This window comes from Micropterus dolomieu, linkage group LG10 (genome assembly GCF_021292245.1).
Source record: "Micropterus dolomieu isolate WLL.071019.BEF.003 ecotype Adirondacks linkage group LG10, ASM2129224v1, whole genome shotgun sequence".
In the NCBI taxonomy this organism is placed as follows: domain Eukaryota; kingdom Metazoa; phylum Chordata; class Actinopteri; order Centrarchiformes; family Centrarchidae; genus Micropterus; species Micropterus dolomieu.
Genome location: NC_060159.1, coordinates 19,240,931 through 19,250,560, shown reverse-complemented (window position 1 = coordinate 19,250,560; position 9,630 = coordinate 19,240,931). Strand labels below are relative to the sequence as shown.

Here is a 9,630-nt window from a genome sequence, read left to right as displayed (position 1 = left end):
ATCTGCTTACAGTCGCAGTCTGAAGCGGCTTTGATTTGGATCACACTACCTTGTTTCTTACGATCTGCCCTTCTCTGCTTCTGATTGGCTAGTAGTCCTTACCTGGGAACTGCGCATGTGCAACTCCCAACAAAGATTTTGTACAAGTAAGATGCATCACTCTGTAGCTCAAGAGCAGAGCGTACAACACATAGGGTGAAAAGAGGAGCTGCAGCAATGTGCAGTATGAGGAAAAATATGGTGTTTTTTGAAAATTAAACCATGTAAACCTGTTCTGGTACAACTCCTGATTAAGATTTTGAACCTGAAAATGAGCATAATACCACCTCTTTAAACTTGAGCACTTTGTTCCAAACCTTAAATTGAAAAGACATAAAGTCAATACAAGAAGATTTTATTGCAAGCCTGCCGGGCCTAAGTTGACCACTTTGCTGGGTGGCATTTATAGGGCTGCCCTCTAAAAGTCATGATTGAAGAGTCATGAGTCATCTGTCAAGAAGACTTCAAGTTAACTCAGATTTTGTCACTTGCATCAATGCACTTTTGGGTTTTAGTAGGGCTACAGCTAACGGTGATTTTAGTACTTGAAGCTTCTACAGATTATTTCATCGATGCATTATTTAAGAAGTACGTTTAATTTGGCTAGCCTGAAACTCATCAATCAATCATGATTTCAGTTAAATGCTAAAGTTGCTGTTTCTGTTACCTTGTCTGTGATCCGCTCTGTGAACTTGATGTTAGAATTGGTGCTTTCTGATCAGATTCCATTGTGCTGTTGCGGTAGGCGACATAAATTTAGTTTTACGGTGGACAGACTGTAACATTACAGAGTTGTTGTTTTCTTTTAGCTTGAAGTAATCCCATAATTGTGACTCTTTCTTCTTCGTCCCTCGCTATTTTCGCGCCATCATAATCATGTTGTATTCACATAGCGTGTAGTGCAAAATGCAACAGTAATAAATGTCCGTGCGAAACAGTGTGCTATATAGTTATATGGATTAAACAAAGCTTTTTGGTAATCATATTAATCGATTTAATTGATGAATCGTTTCAGCCCTAGGTTTTAGCTGCATCACTGTACACAGAGCAATACAGGAGCAACAGCATGGCAATCTGTAATCTTTACCAACTGATTTTCAAAATGATCACGCACCACCAAACTAACTGTGAGGGCAGTGGGCACCCCATCAAAAATGACACTTGCCACCAGGCTTAACAACTTTTCTGGGAGGAACTCTGGTAAGCCAAATAACATCTGCCCACAGTGTCCAAGCAATATTTACCAGTAAGTTACTTATCCTGGAACACATCCATGAACCATCCAGCCCTTCTGAAGTAAACTGCGTATAGACGGGTTTCTGTGCAACGTCATCACCGAGATATGTGCGCAACTAGGGGGCAGAAAGTAGCACTGTTTTCGCAGCATATCAGTTTATACGCCATATCTAGCAGCAGTGTTGGGCAAATTATTCGGAAGTTACTTTTATTCTTATTACTCATTTAAAAAGTAACAATATTACTTTACTAATTACTGGGTATTAAAAGTAAATAGTCATGTTATTCTTTACGTTACAATTACTTTCAACCACCACACCCCATCCTTTAAAGTGACGTGAAACCTGTTCAGCAGCACATTTTAAATGAATCCACTGTAAAGGAACAATAATTAACCTGAGGAGTCAACAACCAGCCAAACTGAAAACACGGCAGCCTTTCAGACCAGAGGATGCTGTATCATACAGGCTATGTATATGGGCTATTTAAAAATAATAAAAAACAAAGCAGGTCCCCCCTGACATTTTAACTAATCGTATTCATAATGCAGCAACGAGTATGATTTTACGAAACATAACGTTTTTTTTAACGCCACTGTCTGAGATTTAAAAAAAGTGTCTCGACTTTTGAACTAACGTTACTGTTTTGCACATGCATGCATAAGTTTAGTATTCAGTGCTTTTACAAAACGCAGGAGGTTGATTAACTCCACTCTCCTGCAGAGTGGATGCTTCACTGGCAGTAATGTTAGCTGCCGGAGTTTATTTATACAGGCTACGTTTCACGTTGCTGTGCTGCTTTAGTAGGTGCTTCAATTTCAATTGTTTGCGGTTGAAAGCTTTTTACTGGTCGCACAAAGTTTACAACGGAAGACAAAGTTCTTTGCATATCTGAGTGTGACACAGCTGGATCTAATTGCAGTACTTACAGTTGTGGAAAGAATGCTTCTCTCCCTTGTTCTCCATTCTTCCTTTAGCTTTTTGGCTAACAGCTGACTTGAACAACATTAGGTCCAGTGCCGCTGAGCTGCAGAGCGGTCGCACATGTTATATTAATATGCGAAATGAAACGCACACAAACAGATCCAACTCTGAAATGGCAAGTGGCAAATGGTTTATTATTATTAAGTCAACAAGAATTTAAAAACTACATGTTATCTACATTGATTTCAGTGATTAACTACAATCTTGACTGGTTACCAAGGCTACTGGCTACCGTTTTTGCCTATTGTGCAGGGTCCAGTAGGCTTCAAACAAACAAATTCATACAAAGTGTCATCCTAACGTGTTATATTTATTTATACCTTTTCCGAATGGCCACAGTCAAAAATGGGACGAAATGCTCTCTGTCATAGAGAGGGATGTGATGGATGAATAGTTACAATAGAGGTTTTAAACAGTGTCTCTTTAAAGCCATTCATGGTGTTGCACTTTGTTGAATACACTAAAGGTGTAGTTGTAGTTAATGCATGAAGTGAGCATGTTGTTCGGATTGCAGAGTTTGGAAATGCAGTCCCCTTAATTCAGAGTTTGGAAAGGTATGGTTGAGGGGATTTCAGATGCTGTTCGAGGATCCGATAAGCACTCTGCTTAAAGCATACTGACGCTTTAATCTTTGTTGGAAATCATAAACTATTAGACACCCAACTGTAACCCAAAAGACTTGAAAAATACTCCAGATTATTAATTAAAATCAGGACACATTGAACTGGCATGTAGAACTGCTTGGCTGGTTTTTATGAGAAGTGAGTCACAGTTGGTAGCAAGTGGGTTTGGTTGGCGGCAAGTGCAGGGGAGGAGGCAGGCGTGTAGCAGGAGTGTGCCATGCTGTCCTATCCTGATCAGTCGGTGCAGTGCAGTAGGAGCTCCATGGGAGTGTAACCACTTGTCTGTTTCTGCTAGCAGAGGGGAGCTGGAGAGCATAGAGCGGAGGAGTGAAGGGGAGGGGAAAGGCGTAGGGGGGAGTGGGGGCAGCCGCTGACCCCATAAACACACAAGATTAAGAGGAATAATAAAAAGAGTCCCTGGCAGTGCTTCACTAATATGCGTGGTAATTTAAAGATGCTCCGAAAAGAAATGTCAGTGACGTGTGGGTGGGCACATTTTGTGTGTGTGTGTGTGTTAGAGAAAGATGCACACATCAACAATCTCCATGGAGGATTCCTGTGGTAAAGCATTCTCTGCGTCTCAAGCAAACAAGTGGTGAGGCGTGCAAAAGGAATTTCAGGCCCCCTCAAAAAGATGACCAAACCATTGAAAGATTAGCAGTCTATATGCTCTTGCCACAGACAGACAGACAGACACACACACGCGCGTAGACACACAGTTCTTTGTCTCATAGCTGATTTTATTTTGTGGGATGGTGGTTTCACACTTTATCTTGTGGCTGACATTATCTAAGTATGTTTTCCTCTGCCAGGCTTCTTTCCAGGCTAATTTACTGTGTTTAATGCCACCAACCCACCAGCCAGCAGTGTTTAATTCAGTTGAACTTGCAGTGTCAGTACTTGGCAAGGCCACAGCCACATAATATAGCCAGTAGCCCTGGATAACACTTCTCTTGTTTAATCTGAGCATCTGTTGTGGACACTTGTGATCAGTGACACATGTGTGAATCAAAATTTTCAAAGAAAACAACAATTTAGAATCCAAATAACAAACAACACCGTGGGCTACTTGTATTCGTCTCCAGTGTAGAGCTGCTTACAAGTGGGCAAGTGGTGGGGGAGGGCGAGTGGTGTGAGGCAGGCTGCTGGAGCAGGTGACATCTGTGACCCAGCACAGCAGTGGTGGATGCCGGACACATGCTCCTTCCTCAAAGGCTATTGGCATCCTTTCTGCCTCATTGGTCTCATGCCCACATGCATGGCCTGAAACACACACACATTTGAAATACTTCTTCTTAATGAATTCACTGTCCATATGGTTTTAATGAAACTACCATGATCCAACATACTTTAAAGATATAAAAAATACAAAAATCATTTTCCCTTCTTGTCTATTACAGAGATTAGAGTTTATCTTTTTTTCTTTCATTTTAGACTGCTGACCTACACTCTAACAGCTACTCTGTGAACATGACAGACTGCCAAACATCAGGATCATCGGCTTACAGAAAATGACCTACCGGTATGTACAACTAAGATGTGATATTAGGTCAGTTTTACTACTTCATACTAAAATCTAATGGAAAACCCATCTCAGGAATGGCCACTGCTCTGTGCTCTTCACTAAACAGCTCACACTCACACATACATACTAGGGCTCGACAATATGGTTTATAATAATATTGCGATATTTATAGGATGTATTGTGATACACCATAGGTATATCGATAAACACATTTTGTCTAACATAACATACCGTACATTCTCAAATAGCAAATATGGTGATCTCGTAGAATATGATGCATTGCTGTAGATTAAACTATTCAAAAGTATATAGCATAGTAAAAAATTGCTCAATCTTAAACATCCACAGCAGTAAAATGCAACATACACATTAATGCAGCAATAATATGAAACCAAATGCATCATGTATAATAGTAAAATGCTGACGGGCACCATTTTACTGCACATTGAATGTTGTAAATATTGCTATAGTACTTGCAAGCTTTTACCTTTGCAAGGTTTAGAATTCAGAACTTTTACTTGTAGTGGAATATTTTCAAAGAGAGGTTGGTGTTAAGTAATGGACCTGAATATCCAACAAAGGTTGAGGTCAAAGGCAACTGAACTTGGTTGAAGATACTAGAAGACAGTTCGTCCCTCATCCGACCTGAATACTTCTTCCACCCCTGGTTAGCACACCCACAGGCTAACTGCACGTGTGTGTTACGGGCCAAGCCTTCCACTTTAATGAAGGTGGCTTTTTGGGTAATCTGTGTGCAAATGCGAGTCTTTCCCGGTGTATGGGGGGTAGGAATGTTACACAGGTTGCAGCATAATAGTTACTGAAAGAGTGTGTGTTGTTTGCCACCGTAAGATAACGGCATCTTCTGCCCTTTACAGCAGAGTTGGTCTACACTGTGAAAAGCTAGCTAGTTAACAGCTACAAGTCGGGCTAAAGTCAATTAAAATAGCCTAGAGATGGAGGTATCCCAAATACGTTTCGGAGCCAGAAGTGGTGGTAAAATAATTAGAGCAATCAGATGATTGATTGCGTTATTTCTTGGGATTTCTTTCCGCCCCTGTGAAAAACACAGTGACCCGCAGCAGCAAGCTAGCTTGCGTTTCACTGTTTGTCCGTTTCCGTATTACACCCCTCATCAGCGACCAGCGTGAGCACTAAAAACTCGAACACGACGATATGGTCATCTGCAATATCACACTTTAAATTATATTCGAATATATTCAGCATATCTTCCAGCCCTAATACATACCCAGATACATAGTCCATACTATATATACACGCGTGTTCTTGTGCATGCCTAAATTGGAACTTTCTCCAGCTTAACAAAATGAAAATCAGATCATTGATCTTGCTTGCTGAGCTATTAACCCATTATATTTACCAAGTCATTAGCTACTTGATAATTGAACTATTAATTAAAACAAAGGCCTTTGTTTCCCCCTATCGAGTCCCAAACTCCCCTTGCGGAGCTGAAGACCATTATATATGGTCAAGAGCATAAATATACAGTAAAAAGCAGAATATTAAAACTCCATCCATTTTCCTTCCATGTCCATTCCCTAGGATCGTCCAAAATTATCCACACAGGTTTTAGTCATTACAAGTATTACAATCTTGCAATAAGTCAAAAGGTATTATTGTTTAATTTTCTTTTAATGCAGCTCTGCATGATTTATAATCAGCTGTCCCTCTGTGTATTGCCCATTCCTTCTCCTCCCTTCTCCCTGGAGGGAGTGAGTTTCTCCTCCATGTATCTCGTTGCATTCTGATAAAGCACACTCTCCCTCTGATGTGTCTTATCTCTTCTCATCTCCTGCAGTAAAGACAGTCTGTGTTTGTTTTATGCTTCCTGCCGGTTTTTCCTTTGTTTTTTTTCTTACCCTTCTTAGGTGACGCCCAGTGCCTTGTCCCAATATTGCTTGCAATGGATCAAAATTGTCAGAATAACTTAATGGTGTGCTGACCTGCCTCCTGACCCCCACTGTTTATCAAATTCTATCATATACTGTAGCACACCACACCATCCCCTTCTGTGAGGGGTATAGATTTGTTGCTCCATATCTCTGGCAGTGCAGTGCTCTGCTTGCTTACTGCCGTTGACAGAGTGTGTGTCCAGTGCAGGCTACGCTTGGCTGCATCAGCGTAGTGCTGCTGGCTAGCTCAGATCCAGCAAATAAACAACATATATTATAGTGGAAGCATGGAGAGCGCTTGTATAGCCAAGGGGTCTCACTGCGTATGTGTTTGTATGCATACTAGTATGTTTTTGTACATTATTGTGTTAATGTGCACATTGACCTACAGTGTAGGCAACAATGCAAGAGGCAATAGACCCAGACTGTGTTAGACCTGCTCTGAACATGCTTAAGGCAGTCCTGTGATAACATCAAACTCTCCTTGCAGCGGAAACAGTCGAGCAGCATGGCGTACAAATTTGTGTACACTTACTGCAGCTTTGCATTGTTTGTTTATGTCCACTGCTTGACAGTGGTGGTGTAGGAATAAAGAAGTAACCACAACACATTGAAACCAGGAAAATAGAGCTGAAATTATAAGTTGATCGATTACGATCAGCACAAAATTAAGCAACTGTTTTAGTTGTTTACATTTTTTTTTAAAGCAAAAAGACCAAAAAATCTATAGTTCCAGCTTCTTAAATGTGAAGATATGCTGCTTTTCTTTGTCGCATGTGATGGTGAACTGAGTATTTGGGTGGTTTTGTTGTTGTTGTTGTTGTTTTATCATTTTCTGACATTTTATTGACCAAACGACTAATTGAGACAATAATTGTCTGAAATCAGTAATGAAAATAATTGTTAGTTGCAGCCTTCACTTTAAAATCTTTCGGCTTTTTGTTTAAGTATTGGTGAAATTGAATAAGCCGTTTGAAGATGTTTCCTTGGGCCTGGAAAATGGGCATTTTACACTGTTTAGTTACGTTTCATGGACCAAACAATCAATTAATTGATAGAGAAAATAATTACATTAATAATAAGATTGCAACGTTACCGGAAAGAGATCCACTTTCAGTCTCTTTTACAACCACGCAGTTACACAAAAACCTTAAGAGTGCCTCTGGTGAGGGAATACCAGTCTAAAGAGTTGGTTGGCTATAAAGGTGACGATATCATTTTAACAAGCTAAGTAAATAATGCCTCAGAATGAGTAATTTTGAAAAAGCTGACTACAGGATGTTGGCAAAGACAAGAGAAAAGAGAGAACTGAACAAAGAAAAAGGAAAGCACCGTTTGTTAAATATTTAATAGAGGTGCATATAAACCATACAAACAGTCTAAGGATTTCATTAAATACGTCAACTAGTTCAAGGAAGTACGCATCAAAGAAATGAATCAATATAAAATAACTCAACATCCTGTAAACCTCAAGTTGTGTATTTTTTATTTTATCATTCTTTACATTTATTATAGGTGGCACGTTGGAGTTTGCATGTTCTCCCCGTGTCTGCGTGGGTTCTCTCCGGGTGCTCCGGCTTCCTCCCACCGTCCAAAGACATGCGGACTAGGTTAATTGGTGACTGTAAATTGTACTTGGGTGTGAGTGGGTGTTTGTCTATGTGTGGCCCTGCGTCCAGGGTGTACGCTGCCTTTTGCCCGATGTCAGCTAGGGTTGGCTCCAGCCCCCCGCGACCCTGTACGCAAGATAAGCGGTTGACGATGGATTGACATTTACTATAAAGACTGTCATTTCCTTTATGAATAAACTGAGGGAGAAAAGGATCAGTGCAGAGCATGAGAATGAATGTGCCTTATCAGCACCAGTACTGATGTTGTAGATTCTGTTGGTGCACCTCTGATGTTTTTCTTCCAGCTGCACTCTGGCATGCAGTGGGGACCTGTTTGCGAAGGATTTGATTGGTCTAGCCAGCTTGCCTGCCTGTCCACACTGTGGAGGCTTTGTTTTTCTTCACTAACTCTAACCCAAATGCCTCCTTCTGTCCGCAAGAAACCGCTGAAATTAATTTTCACAGTACCCAAAGAATGTTAAAATTTTAACCTTCTTTGGATAACTATGACCTGGATGACTGAGAATCTTCAGACAAATTTTCACAGTAGGTTTACCATTAGCTTTAGTCTGAGAGAAAGACCCTGATCTAACGTAAAAATACAATGTTGGACACACACTATTGTATCATTCTCGCTAATCATATTTGTCATTCCTTTCTAGGGTTTCTGTGCTTTGTGAACACAAATGGCTCAGGTCATGTGATTAATATCAAAGGAACAGTAGTTCTGTTTAGAGATGCCCCTGTCAATATGATCTGACACACTTGTGATATCTCATTTTCTCTCCATCTGTCATTGCTCCTCTGAGTTTTATATTTATTTTATTTCTCAATGGATTTTCCTGTCACTTGGTCTGCTATATAAACATAGGCAGCTGATGGATATGCAGAGTTGTATTGAATGGCCATACAAACACCGATATTCTCATTTTTTCCTTGTGCTCAATCCCTCTCTGTCTCTCTATGTGCACATACTCGCAGACACTGGCAGAGATCAGGAGCATGTATGAGGTGACAGTCTGCTCTCACTGTTAGGTCCTCAGCTCCCACTGGCCTTCCAGATGGCCATGGTGTCAGCACCACACCTTTTGCCCACACGACACTCCCTACATCCGTCCAACCCCCGCCCACATCCCTTGCTCCCTGTAACAAAGTACGTAAGTATTGCAAATTAAGCAAAGATGTCTTGTAAGAGATTCCCCATTAACATTAATCTGGAAATGATTACAGGTTAGGGATTTCTGGCATAACTTCACCACGTCAAAGGTGCAAGGAGAAGGGGAATTGTCTGAAGAGGTCAAAACTCCAGTAACACATGTAGTACACTTTATTGTGAGACACACATGTGACAAGATGAAACCCTCACAATAGAGAAATCTTCTTGAATGGCAAGAAATATGGAAGGTGTGTAAGTCTTTAGAGTCTAAGGTGTCCTCCTTTAACCTTTTGACATTTTAATGATCCTGTATTTGTATTTCTTTACTTGCTTTTTTTAAGAGTTTCTAAAGAGAAATTATACAAAAATGCAAAAGAACTAAACCAAAATAAATTATACGCATGGCTAACTGAGAAGGGTGGCTGACCAATTTCAACCACAGTGCTTTTAGAAAATGCAAGCATTTATCTTTTATGTTAATCAACTGCATTTTTGGTTTTGATTTAAAAGGCAAGCATACATTAGAGCAAAGCAATAAGGTTGTA

At 40.3% G+C, this 9,630-nt stretch overlaps 1 protein-coding gene across 5 annotated transcripts in view; it reads left to right on the top strand.

Moving 5' to 3' along the window:
- fut8b (fucosyltransferase 8b (alpha (1,6) fucosyltransferase)) overlaps positions 1-9,630 on the top strand; it is a 120,107-nt gene that overhangs the window by 12,710 nt on the left and 97,767 nt on the right. For 2 of the 5 annotated variants that reach the window (XM_046060453.1, XM_046060456.1), the window contains exon 2: positions 4,316-4,403. The exons of 1 other annotated variant lie outside the window; for it this stretch is intronic. The gene's annotated coding sequence lies outside the window, so the exon portion shown is untranslated. Of the gene's footprint in view, positions 1-4,315; positions 4,404-8,910; positions 9,083-9,313; positions 9,334-9,630 lie in introns of those variants that run through there. 2 more of the 5 variants (XM_046060455.1, XM_046060454.1) reach the window with 2 other exon arrangements.